Source organism: Podarcis gaigeae, assembly GCF_964106915.1.
Source record: "Podarcis gaigeae genome assembly, chromosome: 5".
Taxonomy (NCBI): domain Eukaryota; kingdom Metazoa; phylum Chordata; class Lepidosauria; order Squamata; family Lacertidae; genus Podarcis; species Podarcis gaigeae.
The window spans coordinates 2,430,356-2,448,351 of NC_139681.1; the positions used below are offsets into that span (position 1 = coordinate 2,430,356).

At 43.6% G+C, this 17,996-nt stretch overlaps 1 protein-coding gene across 1 annotated transcript in view; it reads right to left on the reverse strand.

Moving 5' to 3' along the window:
- PPARA (peroxisome proliferator activated receptor alpha) overlaps positions 1 to 6,308 on the reverse strand; it is a 36,063-nt gene extending 29,755 nt beyond the window's left edge. The window contains exon 1 of the mRNA XM_083738833.1: positions 5,767 to 6,308. The gene's annotated coding sequence lies outside the window, so the exon portion shown is untranslated. The remainder of the gene's footprint in view (positions 1 to 5,766) is intronic.
- Between the last annotated feature and the right edge of the window lie 11,688 nt (positions 6,309 to 17,996).

Sequence of the window (17,996 nt, forward strand, 5' to 3'; positions counted from 1 at the left end):
TAGTTTACCTGTAATTAGTTTATTTTACCTTTATTTAGTTTTTAAAAAGCTAAAAACTTTTGCAATATCAGACCAAGCTTGCCTAATACTGTATTTGGAATTGGTAGCCATGGTGAGAACAATATGAAATGAAGAAAAGTAAAGCTCGTTATAACTATGCTATTAACTATGCCAGTGGTTTTCAACCAGTGTGCCTTGGCACCCTGGGGTGCTTTGAATGATGGTTAATAATAATAATAAAAATAATAAATAATTTATTATTTATACCCCGCCCATCTGGCTGGGTTTCCCCAAACACTCTGGGCAGCTTCCAACCGACTATTAAAAACACAATACCACATTAAACATTAAAAACTTCCCTAAACAGGACTGCCTTCGGATATATTTGAAAAGTAAGATAGTTGCTTATTTCCTCCTCTAATGCTCTCTTGCATCTCTGCCTCCCAAAGGCTTGCACAGCTGTTTGTTGCAGCAGCCCTTGCTACAAGCTCCCCAGGCGAATGGTGCTTCTGGGGCTGGCCAGGGGGTGCTTCCCAGGCCCCTGTGGGGCAATGTGAGGAGGCCCCTCTCTTTGGGGCAGGTGCGAGGGCAGCAGCAGCAGCAGCAGCTGTTCAGAGGACTCCTCAGGAGAGGGAAGAGGAGAACACTCCAAAAGGGAAGGTGTTTGAAAAAGGGTGAGAGGCTGTCAGCTCTGCAGGCAAGGGGTCAAATAGCGGGGCTCCTGAGCCCCACTGGGGTGCCACAGAAAGAATGTAAGTTGGTCAAGGGAGCAGTGGACTCAAATAGGTTGAAAACGACTGAACTTGTGGCCACACCCTGGGAACGGCTTCAACAGGCTGCCTAAACCAGGTGAGGGTAGCCAATGGGTCTCAAACCCTCAGTGAATTACAGACTTCCCCCGCATGTGAAGACAGGCTCCAGCAGATTGAGTGGACAAGACCAAGAGTGGGTCCAACGGTCAAGAAAGCGGATTCTGCACACACTGTAGAGGGAAGTGAGGGGCAAATGGGGCTCATCAACCTGGGAAGGGAGCCCAACTAGGAGAAGGAAAATTCTGGTCCTAAGCCTCTGCCAACTTGTGGCTATACTCACGGTAAACCATGAGGAAGAATCCATACCTGCTGCCTCTTTGGGAGAATAAAAGGAGTAAACTCTACATAAACCCGGACAAGACAATCGGATGGCGTCTTGTGCACCTCCTTCTGGCAACTGCAAGAGCCAAGCTGATGCCAAACATCTTGCTCTGCTTTCCTTTGGGCTGAGAGGGTCTTGCTCCCTGGCACTCAACTGTGTAACTGACCTTAAGGTGGTCATTCTTAAACAAAGCAATTTGAAAGAGTAACACTTTGCATTGACCAGAATAATACTTTGCATTGAAGTGGACTGTAGACAACAAAAGCTTATGTCATGAGCAAGAATAAATTTGTTTAAGATGATATCCTACAACTTAATAAAAAGATTCCTTCCAGCAGCACCTTAGAGACCAACTAAGTTTGTTATTGGTATGAGCTTTTGTGCACATGCACACTTCTTCAGATGCACACGAAAGCTCATACCGATAACAAACTTAGTTGATCTCCAAGGTGCTACTGGAAGGAATCTTTTTATTTTGTTTCGACTACGGCAGACCAACACGGCTACCTATCTGTTATCCTACAGCTTAGTTGAATATCACCCAGTCTTTAAGATGCCACAAGACTCGTTGCTTTTGCTGCCACATAAGCTACCCATCTGGAAATAGTTACATTTCTAAAGCTGAAATTGTGCAACAAAACTATATTTATGTCACCTACAACAGTCCTGAGAACCACAATTACTTATGTTCATACATTTCTCCAGTTGGACTCTTCCACCCTTTATAAGTCTCAATTACAGAAAATAGCTTTCACAATGAATATTCATCATACACAAATCCCTGTTTCAGTTTCATATATTTTAACATCACTATATCATCCAACCAACCAACCAACCAACCAATCAATCAATCAATCAATCAGTCATACACTTTATCAAAGTCACAGCTAACCTTAGAAGACACAACAGAAAAACTCTGCAACATATAGGAAATATAATTAAAAACCTTATTTGTTGTTCTTTATTAAAACCTGTCAGAAATTCTAACAAGCTGTGCAATAGGTCTTCAAATTTGCTGTTTTACTTCTCTGTAGAAATATTAACAGCATTCTACAAGTCAAAAGTCTCACAATTGTAGTAAAAGATTACGGATAAGTACATTCCTTGTTTCTGCTGGTGTTATGTACACAAAAACAATACCATGCCTTTGCAGTATCAGTAACACCCCTATGGTAGGCGCTTCATTTACATACATTAAAATGCTCATTTTAAAATGAATATACACCTAGTCACAAGAGGCCTAAATTTAAAAATGACCTGAATAAATCCTATCTCTTACACACCCATCCCAAAGAGGAAAAAAACAAATGGAAGCTTAGGCTTAATGGATGAGAGCAAAAGCTGGAAGGTATATGAGTCTAAATAAGTAACAGACAATTCTTACATTTAAATTAATTCCTTCAACAAATTAAAGAAAATATTTGAAACATTACTTTCATTTACTTGCTACAACAAGCTTTTAATTTCTCCACAACTAATCTTTCCATGTTTGATTTAAATCTCAACAGGTAAATTAAAACAGATTAATAAAGTGTATTTTGTGGCAAAGTTTCCCATCTAGAATTACATCAAAACAACCCATCACATTTGGACTAATAAAACTCTTGTGATGGGGGGGGGGGGGGAATCCAACCTGATAAGGCAACCATTGTTACCCATGAGGACACCAGACGTGCAATGCTGGTCCACAGCTACATTTATTCCAATGCAAAAACTTTGAAATTCACATTATATTAATGAAAAAGGCAAGGGTGAAAAAGTAACAAATAGTTAAGGTTTGAAAGTAAAGCAAGCAGGTTTAACATAATCTATCCACACAAATCCTCAATTCCAAAATCCCTACCTCCATCTTATTACTGCAGCAATGCAGGGCACAAGTAACTTGGCAAGATTCCTCCTCCCACGTCCCATGATAACTATGCCATGCTTTCCCAAAATGGAAAGTGGGGGAGGGGAGGGAGAGAAGGAATATCCTATGTACTTGGATCATAGAAAGCAGGGGAGTCACCAAGGTCAATCACCAAAACACACTTTGCTGACATAAGATGAACAATATGCCTCTGAACACAGAAAGATCACCAAGGAAAGTGTTGTTGCCACTGGTTTAAACTTATAATTAGATGCTTTTGCAGGCCAATCTTTCTAGCATTTACCTGGAAATAAATAATCCCACTAAAATGATGGAGCAGCCTTCATTATTATGCATTGTACAGCACAAGTTCAATTATAGCATAGTATAGTACAGTACAGTGGTACCTCAGGTTAAGTACTTAACCTGAAACTGTTCTTAACCTGAAACACCACTTTAGCTAATAGGGCCTCCTGCTGCCGCCGTGCTGCCAGAGCATGATTTCTGTTCTCATCCGGAAGCAAAGTTACTAACCTGAAGCACTATTTCTGGGTTAGCGGAGTCTGTAACCTGAAGCGTATGTAACCTGAAGCGTATGTAACCCAAGGTACCACTGTATAGTATAGTATAGTATAGTATAGTATAGTATAGTATAGTATAGTATAGTATAGTCATACCTTTGGATAAATACGCTTCAGGATAATTATTTTCGGGTTTCACTCCGCGGAGACCCGGAAGTAACGGAGCGCATTACTTCTGGGTTTCGCCGCTTGCACATGTGCAGACGGTCAAAATGACGTCACGTGCATGTGCGGAAGCGGCGAAACGAAACCCGTGCACGGGCAGTCGCATCTTATGTTCTGTTCAGGACGTGAACGGGGCTCTGGAATGGATCCCGTTTGCATCCCAATGTACCACAGTACAGTACAGTACAGTACAGTACAGTACAGTACAGTATAGTATAGCAACGTATTTCACCTACAAAGTGCAGTTACAACCTACTAAGGTGTTATACTAACTCCAGTTATGAGTTGAAGGCTGGGTACAAGAGTCAGCTTACAAGTGATAATTCAGATAAAATGGTAATTTTGTCTAGTCTGCCACCTAAATGCCATTTGCCAGAAATACTACATTTTTATAAAATAAATTATATTCATCAATCCACCCAGGAGCAACAAGCCTCCTGCTTTGTGGGTATGGATAGCTTCCAACTATTGTTGATGTCAGGGACATAACTGTTCTGCCCTCGTCTCAAGGATAACACTATCACCCATCCAAGACAGCATAATCAACCCACCTATGTTGGTGTGCATATGACCCACATCCAAAACCAAAGAAATACTTCACATATTCAACAGAAAGAATTACCACCTAAATTGTGATGGCAGCTTCTTACAAGATCTTTCTTTTGCGCCAACCTCTATGTTACTCTGTTATAGATATTTTAAGGCCCTTTACGTCAGAATTCACAGGCAGTTTCTTTGAAACACCCCAGCCTTTGGTTAGGATACAGGGCGCAGTCTACCAACACAAAGTCCAAGAGTGTGATAAAACGCAAATACATCATCCCAGCCTGAGCTTTTGATTCACAAGAATTGATACAGATCATCGTTCCCCACGTCATCTTGAAGAGGAGTTCTGTGAAACTCAATCGTTTACATAATCCTCAAATAGTCTAGCCAATAATAATAAAAATAACAACAATAATATTTTTTTATTTGTACCCCGCCCTGTAAGATACTGGTTTTGCTAGCCTATCACATTGGTACTGCACCCTTCCTTTAATGAGTTCAGGGCGGCATGCACAAATGTAGGTTGCCATACTTTATCCTCACAACCAGCATGCCAGGCTGGTTAGGCAGAGAGGGAGCAATGGGCCCAAGGTCACCGGCTGAGTTTCAGAGCTGAGCAGGGATTTGAACTGTGACCCCTGGATTCCTGAGACCAGGAAGAAGGTGGGCTGGGGAAAATCCACACTTTTATCACCACTAATCCCGGCATAACTTGCACATAGCTCTTTTTAAAAGTTTGAAATAAATAATAATTGCTAAGAGATCTTGACCTACTGTATTTTAACCTATTTTAACAAGAATATTGTTGGAACATTTCCCCCTCAAGCTATTTATGCAATACCATTAGAGTACTGTACAGTGGTGCCTCAGGTTAAGTACTTAATCCGTTCCGGAGGTCCGTACTTAACCTGAAACTGTTCTTAACCTGAAGCACCACTTCAGCTAATGGGGCCTCCTGCTGCCGCCGCGCCACCGCCACGCTATTTCCGTTCTCATCCTGAAGCAAAGTTCTTAACCTGAAACACTATTTCTGGGTTAGCGGAGTCTATAACCTGAAGCGTCTGTAACCCGAGGTACCACTATATCTGGACTTTACAAGGTGACAAAAATGGAGCTTAAACTCTGCGTTTAGACCAAAAAAAGGGAGAAGACCATATAAGACAAAGTTAATTATGCTGCACTTAGGTTTTATTTCAGCTGAAAGAGAGGAATACGCAGCCAAACAAACACAAGGTTTCCACTTTTTAATCTGAAAAGGATTCCTATACTCTCTGCAGTCTTTGACAGGCAGGAATTCAACATGTGCAGCGTTCTCTCCCCAGGTGAAACTTTCCCAGTTGCTACACCTGTTGCATTTCTTCTTGACTGCAAAGTTTGAAGGGAAGCAGGCAGCCCAACGATCCCTTCTTACTTCTGTCCCCATTAGAGTTTGTCCTCCCCGAAGGAAGGAAGGAAGGAAGGAAGGTTAGAAGCAGGAGGAAAGGCGGCTACAAGCCTAGCATTGGGGCGCAAAGGAATACACACATACCGTGGAGCAAACCTGACAGGCGACGCGGAGCTTCACCGGACGGCGCGCCAGGGGCCCTTCAGGCGCCCGCGCTGCGCAGCAACCACCTTGCCTTGCCTGCGCTTTTATATAAATAAGCGCGGAAAGAAGGTCACCGGCGCCCTTCTGGAGCCCGCCTGACAGACAGCGATTCAACCAGTAGAGCTCCTCCTCTTGCTGCGGAGGAGAACTTCACTGGTTGGATGTGCGCCTTGGAGGCGCCGCTTAAAGGCACAAAGGAGCCGCGGCAGAAAAAGGCCGAGCCGCGCGCTGCGCTTCCGCCGAGGAGGGAGGTCGCGCACACCTGGCCTCGGCCGCCCTGGCTCCCCTCCGGGCGCAGCTGCCGGCCGGCCGCCTCCCGGGTCCCAGCTGGCCTGGCCCCTCGCACTCTGCCCGGGGCCGCCGTGCAGAGGCAGGTACCGGAAATGAGGTCGCCGTGTACACAGCAGCCCACGTCCCCGGCCCACGCCCGCACACACCTCCCGCCAGGGCCGGCTGCTATTGGGCCGCGAAGGCCAGGGGGTGGGCCGGGCCAGCGGGCGGGGGGGGGGGGGGCGCCCGGCCGGGGCGAAGCCAAGAGGCGTCGCTTGGGCAGCCAGGTCCGCGGGAGACGCAGCGGGGCAGGAAATGGGCTCGGTTGTATTTGCCATGTTCTGTTTGTGGGAATGTTCAGGAGGCAGGAGAGGATATATTGTTTAATTATATCCTGCCCAACTTGTGTTAACAAGTTCTACAGTTTTTAAACTTACACCACGGACAGCATTTTTGCCAGGCTTGTTTAAGCCTCTAAAATAAGTTTCCTGGTAATTCCCCTTTTTTGTTGTTTAGTCCTTTAGTCGTGTCCGCCTCTTCGTGACCCCCTGGACCAGAGCACGCCAGGCACTCCTGTCTTCAATTCCCCTTTTACTCCCTCCTAAAAAGAATAGAAGACAGAGGACGAGATGGTCGGACGGTGTGCTCCAACTACCAACGTCAGTTTGACCAAACTGTGGGAGGCAGTGGAAGACAGGAGCGCCTGGCCTGCTCTGGTCCAGGGGGGCACAAAGAGGCGGACACAACCAAACACACACACACACACACACAGAGAATAGACACAGCAGTCTTACATAAAAGTATAAAATAGTTTGCTCACTCATCCTGTTCACAAATGGATCCCAGAAGGCAGACTTAAGTTACAAAATATATACCCCTGGAATCTATTCCATGAGGAGATAGTTCTTTTGAAGCCAGGAGTGCATCTCAGGCTGATGCTTCTTCAAGGGAAGCAAAATGAAGAGGAGCTAGATGTGGTGTCCTGCCCTGTGCTTGTTGTAACCAGCACAGGTGAGGTCACGCCCACCTCGGGTCACATGTGGAGGAAGTTTGTCCCAGCCCAGGAGGAAACAAGAAGTTTATCTACTAGTTGAACAAACCTCCCTCCTCATGTCTAAACACATCCACTCTAGGAATGTTGCATTTGACTGCTCTGTGTTTCACACCCCACAAATTCTGTTGTGTCATGTTATTGTTATTTATTGCTTGTAGGCCACTTTGGGATTGGTTTAATGAAAAGCAGCATGGAAATATAAAATCAATCAAACTAAACCACCAACTTGGCAGGTGCATTTGCGGCAAAAGGGTTCATTTGGGCAGGTGCGAGGGTTTTCCAAACAGGGAGGGCAAAATTGCTGCACCTGTAGAATGTCAACAGCTATGGGAAACACAGGCCGCCTCAGGAAACAAAAAGGAAGCAGCCGGCCTCAGGTGTGGGGAGAATTGCAGAGTTGGAAGGGACCCCAAGGGTCATATAGTCCAACCCTGAACTGCAAGACTCAGCTTAAAGCATCCACAACAGGTGGCCACCCAACCTCTGCTTAAAAACCTCCAAGGAAGGAGAGCCCACAACCTCCCAAGGGAGACCGTTCCACTGTGGAACAGCTCTTGCTGTCCAAAAGTTCTTCCTGGTGTTTAGTTGGAATCTTCTTTAACAGGGCTTAGACTCCCATTGGATTTCAATGACTCTGTATGCCATTCTTTTCAAGGTGCCCCATAATCAACTGGCTGCTTCCTCAATTGGTGTGGTAAATGGCCTTCCTAACATAAATTGAGTGACACTAGGAGCACCCAACCACTTTTGATTTTTACCATTTTTAAAAGAAGAGCTGGATGCCATTGTCCCTAAAATGAAATAAATAAAAGGAAGAGCTAGCTGGTCATTGTTGGAAATCAAATGTTGGACTAAACAGACCTTAGTTTCTTAAGATTCTAAACATAAGGGGAGAAGAAGACATATACAGCATATTCTCAGCATTTTAAAATTAATTAATTTTTTTGTTGGGGGGGGCCTGGAACGGATATGCAGTACACCCAATGCCTGAGCCAAAAATCCACCTATATCTGTAATCAATAAGGTTGTGGCCATTTCTAATCCAGATCATTGTCTGCTTGAGTTTTTAAATCACATCTTACACTTGGTCACTGCCTGTCAGGGTGTCACTGTGACTGGGCTTGCAAGAAACTAATTTTGTGGTGAGTTTCCCCACCTTTTCTCAGTAAGAAAATCACTGAGTATATTAAAAATAATAATGGAAGCTAAATCTGGGTGCATAAAGATGAAGGCTAGGTGGTGATTCATTAGCATGGTATGCTGAAGGGGGGAGAGCTGGTGGTCCCCCCCCCCCCCGGCCTAGGAAACGGGAGCAGAGCCAGTAAATGAAGAGGGCATGTACAACTCATCCTATGTAGTAAACGTCCCTGGAAAGTACCTTCAGGAAGATTCTATACTTTGGGAGAATTGTCCGAATACAGTGGTACCGCTGGATGTGAACGGGTTCTGTCCTGGAATAGAAAGACTGTGGCCTTGCTGATTATGCTGGATCCTTGGCAGCGCTTGATAGCATTGACCCTGGTAATCTTCAGGATATGCTCTCAGGAATGGAGGCACGCTGCCCACTCCCAGTGGTCCCACAAGGTGCTTGTGCTCCATGACATTTGTGGAATGGGGTCCCTCAAGGATCCCTTCTGTCCCCCATTTGTTCAGCATGAAGCTGCTGAATGAGGCCGTCAGAAGATGTGTGTCATCAATACCCCAATCACACCCAGAAGAAGCTTTTATGTGGTGTTTGAAAGCAATCACAGACTAGGAAAGGGTTAAGGAATTTAATTTAATTAATTTAATTTAATTCTTAAGGAAGATGTGTTCAATCACAAAGTGTGTAGTCTGGGAATGTTATTAGACTCCTCTTTATTTCTTGATAGTTACGTAGCCTTGGTGGCAAAAAGAATATCTCAGCTGAGGCTGATTCACTGCCTGCAACTCCTGGACTGACATAACCTAGCCACACTTATCCAGTGATGGTAACTTCAAGACAGGAGTACTGCAATGTGGTTTTGTGGGGCTTTTTCTGTGTCAAAAACAAGCAAACAACCATCCAAAATATATAGTAGATGCAAGCAGCATTTGAGAGTCTCATGTATTAGAAGGCATGGTTTAAATTAAATAACCTGCTTTAAATAGCTTGAGTAGGTCTATTTCCCCTCTCCCTCTGTCTTGACCATATATCTTTTTTTGCAATTCATCTTTATTGGTTTTTAACAACTGAAATGCTTTCTTAACGTAAGATCACAGTATAAAGTTTCAGTTTCTTGTTGATGTACATGTGTTTCTAAATCATAATAAAGAAAAACAAAGATATATTCTTAATCATTTGACTCATTAATATTCTAATTACTTCTGACTTCCCTCCCCTTCTTACTTGGGTCCTTTAGAGTTCTTGGTTGAATGCATATCATAATAAATCTAGTTTATTGGTAACCAATTTTTTGCTACTTTCTTATTACAAGAGTTAATCTAAACCAGTCAAAAAATTTAATTCTCCACAGTGGTCTTTCAGGTATTTTAAAAATATATTCCAGTCTTTACTAAATTTTTGTTTCACTTGATCCCTTCTCTGTCTTGTCAGTTTATCCATCTTAGCGTATTCCATCAGTTAAATCAGCCAAACTTTTTTTGATGGCATCGTCTCACTTTTCCAATTCTGTGCAATCAAAACTCTCGCTTCTGTGGTTGCGTATATAAATAATTTCTTTAAATTTTTTGGAATCTCCCTCCCAATAATCCCTAAAAGAAATGCTTCAGGTTTTTTGGGAAATGAAATTTTGAACATCTTTTTCAACTCGTTATAGACTGAATCCCAAAATTCCCTCATTCTTTTACAGGTCCACCAGACATTGTACATCGATCCCACCACCTCCTTACATTTCCAGCATCGGTCTGATTTATTTTTGTACATTATCAATAATGTACAAGAGTTGATGATCATGTCAGGGCTTGTGAAAACACAGGGCTTTGCAAGGACTGCTGGTTGGTGGTGCCTGGGAGACATGCCTGCCAAACAGGAGGAAGTGTTGCTGGCGGAATCTCCACCACAGAAAGCCCCAATATGGGACATTGTGGGGAGGGCTTGAGCCAGCCCAGGAAGCGCTGGGTCCTGAACTGGCCTCACTCACTGCTGTCATAATGTGTCCAATGTGAGCCTAATCACAGCTCCAGCTCCAGGCTGGTTTAACAGCTTGCCTGCCTTCCGCTTTCCCGGCCAGGGAGAACAGCAAGATGTAGATGCAGCAGTTGCCCCGTCAACTCCAGGCAGCTCTTCCTTAATATTTTCAATGATCTTTCACTTACTGGAACAGACAGAGGCAAAGTTTACCCTTTTCTGGCTCTGGGGAGAAGAGGTGACAGAGGTACCTTCCCCACTTGCTTTGAGGCTTGACTCATTGCTTTTTCATGACCTGAAGGGTGTATTATTATTATTATTATTATTATTATTATTATTATTACCACCTCCAAGCAGTTCAGTGTGGCATGCATGGTTCTCCTTCTCTCCATTATAATCTCACAACAACCTGTGAGGTTGATTAAACTGAGTGAAAGTGCTTGGCCCCAAATCAGCCACTGAACTTCATGACTGAGTGGGGATTTGAACCCTGGTCTCTCAGGTCTAGCAATCAGTTGATGCTTTGTTATGCAAGGAAATCAGTATTCCCAATTTTGTGTCAAGCTGCACCCCCATGGCAGCCACTTTGTGTCTGGTTCCCCATGACATTCTTTCAGAATTCCAAACATGCCACTACGCCAAAAAAGGTTGGCGATCGCTGGTCTCATGTCTGGGAGATGCCAAGGGTGCAAGTGAAGATCTGCAGTGAACATCATCTTTGCATCCTCTGAGAACTCCTCCACACTTGCCTTTACTTCACATTTCTGGGCACAGGTCTGGTCTTTCCAGGTCTGTGTCCAAGAACTTTTTTTTTGTTTGCCTACCACTTTTCCTGCGAAAACCTGCTTTTTACCACAAATGGCAACCACCCCGCTGGTTTTTCCCCCAGAGTGGTTCAAGGCCTGATAAAATGCTGGTCTAGTGGTGATATTGTGGATTACAGCCTTAGGTACGTTAACTTAATGATTTAGCAAAAGCTAAGCACATTTTAATCCTACTGACTTCAATAGGGGAACTAATAAGCATATATTTATGCTCCAGTCTCTCTGAGACACCTTACAAAGCAGTCAAAAAGCTGCTGCTCTGACAGTCCAACCTCAGGAAAACACACTGCTCTGACATGGGCGCAGCCGGCCTTTCTGCTAGTGGGGGGCAGGCTTTTGTTAGGGGGACAGAACCTCAGATTTGTATTGATTTAGGGGAGCAGCTGCCCCCCCAACACCCCTTGGCTATGCCCACGTGAAAAGCCCAGACCTAATTAAACTGCATAAACACCAACAGTGTCCTCTACGATATGATACGATACGATATGATACGATATCTTTATTGCCATTGTCCCATACAGAAGAATGAAATTGAAAAATCTACATAAGACATTTAAAAACCCCTAAAAACTCTGAAACCCCATTTTAAAATACAATATACTCCTATAGATACTCCTTATACTGTATTTAAAACCAGAACTGCATTTGGGTAGAAACTGTTTCTCAGGCGGCTAGTCCTGGTCTTTATAATCCTGGACCTTCTTCCAGAAGCCAGAAGCTGAAAGAGATCATATCCGGGGTGCACACTATCCTGCGCTATCTCTGCAGCTTTCTTATGGCACCTGGAAGCATAGAGTTGATCCAAGGTGGGAAGAGTGCACCCAATTATTCTCTCCGCAGTCTTTACAACCCTGGACAGCATTGTTTTTCCCCTGACCGTGCAGCTCCCAAACCACACACACAGACCATAAGTTAATACACTCTCCACAGTAAATAGTAAAATGCCATCAACAGGTCCTTTGAGAGATTGTTTTTCCGGAGGATTCTCGGAAAATATAACCTCTGCTGTGTTCTCTTCATCAGGTCTTTGCTGTTTTCTCCCCAGGTTAGATCATCTCTCAACTCCATTCCCAGAAATTGAAACACTGAGACCTGTTCCATGCACTTCCCCTCAATAATAAGTCGCTGAATATTCAATTTACATTTCCTAAAGTCCACAATAATCTCTTTTGTTTTCTTTAAGTTAAGGAGTAAGTTGTTTTTCCTGCACCACTCCCCCAACTGCTCAACTTCCTTCCTATAGGCCGCCTCCCCCTCTCCAGCCGTGATTAAACCAACCACCGTTGTATCATCTGCAAACTTAATGATCTTATTACTGGGGTATTTGGGGGCACAGTCAGCTGTATAGAGTGTATATAAAGTGGGCTCAACATGCACCCCTGCGGCGTCCCCGTATTCATGATGAGATCCACAGAGACGTGTGAACGCACTAATATCCACCTGCACAAACATGGTGGAAGTCCCAGGTCTAATAATTTGGGCACCAATCTATGCGGAAGAATAGTATTAAATGCAGAACTAAAGTCTACAAAGTCTAAGTCTCGCATAGTTCCCTTGCTTCTCCAAATGAGTCAGGACAGTATGTAAAGCCATTGCCACAGCATCTCTGACCATCATAAAAAAAGAGGGAATAAAACTGATCAACGGGAGCAGGGGGAGCCCTCCCCCCTCCCCCAACTGATTGATGAGAATTCTCAACCAGTTGTTTTTTTAATACAGCAAGCAATGTAGAGATTACTCATCCAGTAAGCATCAATAAAACATTTGCATAGAAAAGATCCACCTCTATTATTAAAGTGTGAGTAAAGTTAACAAAAAACACTTAGTCACAGTTGCTGAGCTGGACTTCCTTCTTTGCTGCAGACCATTTGTGATGACAATTATTGCAAACAAACTCTTCTATTTTTCAGAAAGCAAACATGACAAATTGGTAAGAGTTCAGCCAAATTAATATGGAGGCTAAATGGCCGAGATATTGGGAAATTTTGGAACAAGAAGGGGACAGATTGAAATTGCAAAGCTTTGAGAAATTAAAAGGGAAAGTGAGAGATTGGCTTCACTATTATCAAATAATGGAAGTTTTTAAAATGGACAGGAAAATTGGCTTCCAGGTGGAAAAATCAAAACTAGAGATTGAACTGTTCTACCCAAGTGGGCACAGGATATTGGTCATAATATTATGTTTGCTGACTGGGAAAAGTTGTGGACCACCGGGAAGAAATTTACGGCATGTAATGCCCTAAGAGAAAATATTATGAAAATGATTTACAGGTGGTACATGACCCCAGTCAAGCTTGCAAAAGTTTACCACTTGCCAGACAATAAATGTTGGAAATTGAAGGAACATTCTATCACCTTTGGTGGGTGTGCCCAAGGATTAAGGCTTTCTGGGAAATGATCTATAATGAACTCAAAAAGGTACTTAGGTACACTTTCCCTAAGAAACCAGAGGCCTTTCTCCTGGGCATAGTTGGCCAATTGATGTTTAAGAACTTATATGTGTTTTTTTGTCTTTTATGTTTTATATTGTGTTTTGTTTGTTATTGTGTTGTTTTGTTTTGTTATGATAAAAATTTGTTAAAACTTTAATAAATTTTTTATTAAAAAAAAGAGTTCAGCCAATGGAAATAGCACATAAATTCCTGCTTGATAAACCACATGGAGAGTTTTACATAGATGTAATTTTGGAGAGCTCGCTAATGTCCTTGATAAGGTTCAATTACACATGGAGTAATGCTAATGCATGTACTTTTATTTTCTAATTCAGTAACATTTGTATTCTTGGAATGTTTTACATATTACATTTTCATACTTAAATGTCTGTGGTCATGAATAAGAAATGTACACATTTGTAATGTGAAAATGGATGCAACAACAGGCTTAATTTAATGAGAGAATCACAGAATTGCAGAGTTGGAAGGGACGCCAAGGGTCCTCTAGTCCGAGCTGCTGCATTGCACCCCCATCATTCAGCCTGAGGTCCAACTCCAAGGGCCTCCTGGCGGTTCCCCCACCGTGATAAGTGAAGTTACAGGGAACAAGACAGAGGGTCTTCTTGGTAGTGGAATACCCTCCCATCAGAAGGCGATAAATCAACTTTTAGAATGCAGCCCTGCATAGTTTTTAATTTTGTTTTTAATTTTGTTGTTTTATTGTGCTTTTATATTTGTTGGAAGCTGTCCAGATTTGCATATCCATTCTACAGATACAAAACGCTGGTACATCATACAGAAGACTTGAAAATTAATATGCAAGGCAACACTTGATCTGTATATTGATTTGAGCTGCCCACAGGTCATTAAGAATTTCATTAGTTTATTGAAACCAAAAGATTAGTTACACCTGCCTCTTCCCTAATGTAGGACCTGCAAGACTTCCTCATGGGCACTGCTTTCTACTCCACCCTCTTAAGCAGCTGGAACCAAAGATTTCCTCTTTCGGTACTAGTTTCCTCTTTTGAAACTAGTCGTTCCAAAATATAATCTCATGTTCCTTGGGCAAGTGATTAATTGTTGTTACAATGTACTACCTGGAGGGGGAGGGGTCCCCATAGGACCAACGAGGCCAGTCCACATTGTGTAGGATGGGAAACAAGAATAAGATAATCCTGCTCTCCACAGTGAAATTTCATGATACAAACAACAAACTCTGGCAATGAAATTAAGGTCATTTAGGGAGATACATTATAATATTCCTGGATGGATTTGATCTCTGTGGTACTGTGAATAAAACATCTTGGGGACACCTTGCTTGCCCGATTTGATGACTTTCAGAAAATGGAGGAAACAGATGGTATAGGCATGAACATTATTGCTTTTAAATTTCTGCATTTGATTGTATCAGTGTTCCACAAATGAATATCATTAATGACCTTAATCTCTTTGTTTTGATTGCTTCTGACCACCATGCCAAGATAGTTGTACCTAAGAGTTATGCACACCCTTAGAAATGGATTCAATAATAGAAATGGTGGTTTATTGAGCACCAATTTAACACCTATTAGGGAACTAAAATGAAAGAAGCCCAATGTAAACTATATTTAAACTGATAAAAGCATATATAAATAGGAATGTTATGTGAATATAACATAATAAGATTGCCTTTCATAATGCAGTTTCATAAACACAGATCTAGAAATATATGTTGTAATATATGAATTTTGTAATAAGAGCATGCCTCAACCAATGACTTTTTATTGCTAGTTTTGAAGCAACCAGTTAGTTTTATTGCTGGCTGTAGCTATGACAGCTAAGTCGAACCTCCATGTTCAGAGTTAGTCTGTTTATTTCTTTTAAAAATATATATATAAGGTTTTCTTGGTTTACAAAAGTATGTGCATTGTCTCTTTTTCAGGTTGTAAAGTCTTTTCTACAAATCAGTTACATTTGATACGAGACATTAGTTTTGTATTCAGCATGGGGTTGGGGAAGAAGAAAGGGGGAGAGGAGGGGTGGGGTGGTCAAACATATTATTTTATATAATGTATATGTGAGGGTTTTGTGTCAGCGTCAACTAGGTAGGTTCTCTTTCTATCCGCTTTTTGCATTTCTTGGTGGTGAGAGGGATGGGAGGCAGGGGTGTGTGGTTGGTTGTCTGTTGTTGGATGTGGTGAGGTTTGCAGTGGGTGGGGGGGGGTCAAGTAAGCTATATTGATTCATATGCTGTCAATGGGTTCTTGTTGTAGTCCCATTGAGTTGATAAAGGGGAGCCATACTGAGGTGAAGGCAACCTCTTATATTTGTCCCTATGTCAGGTTCAGTCTGTTGGTTAGCTTTTCTAGTAAAGCTGTTTCCCATACGATTTAGTATCAGTAGTCCATGTTCACATCTGACAGGTCTCTCCAGGGTCTGGCTAGGATGCTTCTAGATGCTGAGAGTAGGTGGCTTATGAGCTCTTTATAGTGTGAGTGGAAATTATTATCTTGGAAGATGTTCAGCAGGGCGAGTTCTGAGGTGACTTCTAATAACTGCTTAGTTATTCTGTGTGTTTCCTGTAGGACTGATGTCCAAAAGGGTTGGATTTGGGGGCATTGCCACCACATGTGGAGGTATGGGCCTGTAGCGGCAAAGCCTCTCCAGCATTTTGGTGAGGTTCCTGGGTGTATCAGTGCCAGCGGTATTTGGTACCATCTGTAAGTAAGTTTCAGAGTAACTTCCCCCCTTTTTTTGGATGAGATGGGTCTAAACCATGGGTAGGCAGACTAAGGCTCGGGGGCCAAATCCGGTCCAATCGCCTTCTAAATCTGGCCTGCAGATGGTCTGGGAATCAGCGTGTTTTTACATGAGCAGAATGTGTCCTTTTATTTAAAATGCATCTCTGGGTTATTTGTGGGGCATAGGAATTTATTCATTCCCCCCCCAAATATAGTCCGGCCCCCCACAAGGTCTGAGGGACAGTGGACTAGCCCCCTGCTGAAAAAGTTTGCTGATCTGTCTAAACAGATATTTAGATCATATTTTAGCGTATTGAGTAGGGTTTATTTCATAGACGACTTCTCATTGTTTTTTGAGTGCATCAAGGGGAGTTGTGGGATTTTGGAGCAGTATTTTGTATATTGTGGATACCATTCCTTCTGGAGAAGGTTTTGGAAGGTGGTCAAGGTGAGAGCTGGACCATAAAGAAGGCTGATCGCCGAAGAATTGATGCTTTTGAATTATGGTGCTGGAGGAGACTCTTGAGAGTCCCATGGACTGCAAGAAGATCAAACGTATCTGTCAGGGAACTGCCATCAGTGCCAGAGGGAGAGGGCAAAATCCAGAGGGATTCCAGAGAGCGTCCCGGGATTGGGAGAGGCAGCCCATCTTCTGGGGAAGAGAATCAGGTTAGCACCAGTGGAGAAGGGGGGCAGATGGGGGAAGAGGCGAGGCGGTCCCATGACTCCTTGCCGGGAGATTAGGGGTCCTCCGCTGCCTATGCCCTGCTTGCACAGAAGGCTTTCACGCAGAGAGAGTAGGAGGAGACTAGGCGCCAAAGAGCTTCTTTGCTGAAAGAAGTTTAAGAAACGCCCACTGACGGATTCTGCCAGCGATTGAGACAGCCATGGGTGAGTGGCTGTCCGGACAGAAAAGGTTCACTTAGGCAACCCAGCCAGGTGTTTGCACCGGCTTACGCACGAGCAACCCCTAGAACCATTACAGTATCCATTGTTAAGGAAATCAGCCCTGAGTGCTCACTGGAAGGACAGATCGTGAAGCTGAGACTCCAAGACTTTGGCCACCTCATGAGAAGAGAAGATTCCCTGGAAAAGACCCTGATGTTGGGAAAGATGGAGGGCACAAGGAGAAGGGGACGACAGAGGACGAGATGGTTGGACAGTGTTCTCGAAGCTACCAGCATGAGTTTGACCAAACTGCGGGAGGCAGTGGAAGACAGGAGTGCCTGGCGTGCTCTGGTCCATGGGGTCACAAAGAGTCGGACACGACTAAACGACTAAACAACAACAAGGGCCTACTGCAGGGGTTGTCAACCTAAGACCCATGGGCCAGTAGCGGCCCACAGGGCTCGTCTATCCAGCCCATGGTGACCCCTTACACTCATTCTTACCAGTGTGGTGTAGCGTGGCACGGTGCGAGGACCGACTTCCAGGGTGATGGTGCCTGTGCGCATGTGCATGGGTGCTCCTCCGACCCGGATGTATGCCGGAAATAGCATGTGTGCACCCATGCAGGACAAAGAAGCTCCTGTGCGCATGCACACACACTATTTCTGGCACACATCCAGGTCGGAGGAGTGCCGGAAATAGCATGTGTGCACGCATGCTCCTCCGACCTGGAAGAGCGTACATGCGCACACGCCCCGGCCCACCCTCTGACAGATCCATTGGTCCATTGTCCGGTAAACTTGCTGACCCCTGGCCTAGTGGCTGCTGATTTTACT